General features: G+C 48.5%; 1 pseudogene; it reads left to right on the forward strand.

Moving 5' to 3' along the window:
• The first annotated feature begins 688 nt into the window (after positions 1-688).
• On the forward strand, positions 689-1,081 carry LOC102754455 (annotated as a pseudogene).
• The last annotated feature ends 85 nt before the right edge of the window (positions 1,082-1,166 follow it).

Consider the following 1,166-nt stretch of genomic DNA (forward strand, 5'->3'; position numbering starts at 1 on the left):
ATAAAAGGCTAATATGCAAATCGACCAAACAGTTGAATTACTGGTTGCTATGACACACACTGACCACTGGGGGCAGATGCTCATGAGAAGAGCTGTCCACCGGTGGTCAGTGCACTCCCACAGGGGAGCGCCGTTCATCCAAAAGCCAGGCTCACAGGTGCCGAGTAGAGAGGGGTGGTCGGAGCCTCCACGAGAGCACGATAGCAGACCTAAACTGTCAGCTGGACATCCCTCCTGGGGTCTTGAACTGGGAGAGCTGAAGGGTTGGCAGAGGGACCCCCCTGGCTGCATAAATTTTGGGCACTGAGCCTCTAGTAATATTACAATAACTGTGTATGGTGTCAGATGGGTATGGGATTAATTCCATGATTTCTTAGTCCATTATATAATGTCTAATCATTGGGGTGTACCCCTGAAATGAACCGAAGGTTCTATGTTAACTGTCACTTAAAAATGTTTTTAAAATTCCATGGGATCATGTTACCTTCATAGAGTCATATTTTACATTAAGTACGTTTAGTACAGTTTGTTCTAGAAGAGAGATCTAAAGTTAAAATAGAAAGAAAAGTTGAGATTTATAAATTTGAACCAAAGGATACCACAAACACAACCGAAAATATGATAAAGATAAAAGCCGATGTAAAATGCGTTTGGAGACCCCACCCCCTATTTTTCGATACCAGGACCGATGTTTCGAGAGGCTCTGAGAAGCTGTGGCTGTTGCTCCTTGGACCACGGAGGAGTCATGGCCGAGCCCCCGTCAAAGGTGCACCTCACCTCACATCCTATCTGCCTGAAGCGTGGGCCCTCGGTGTTTAAGGATGAAAACGATCGCACATGGTTGCACCACATCATGGACACAGAAGGTGTCCTGCAAGTACGGTTGCGCCAGGAAGACATACCCAGTGGGGATATCGCACTCACCCCCAGCCCGCTGACCTCATACACCATGCCTTTGGTGTGGACGCTCTACACTGGCAGCCAGTATGTGGACCACATGTGCCGGTTCTGGCGAATCATGCACCACATCAAGGAGGATGGAGTGGAGGAAATGATCCTTGAGCTGTTGGAGGACTCGTAGGACATGTGATAGGGTCCCTGGCTCTTGTCAACCTGAGCTCCAGTCCTGCCTGCCTGTTGGTTGGACGTGTATAGTTCTGTTCACC

The sequence above is a fragment of the Myotis davidii genome, unplaced genomic scaffold, assembly GCF_000327345.1.
Source record: "Myotis davidii unplaced genomic scaffold, ASM32734v1 scaffold5690, whole genome shotgun sequence".
In the NCBI taxonomy this organism is placed as follows: Eukaryota; Metazoa; Chordata; class Mammalia; order Chiroptera; family Vespertilionidae; genus Myotis; species Myotis davidii.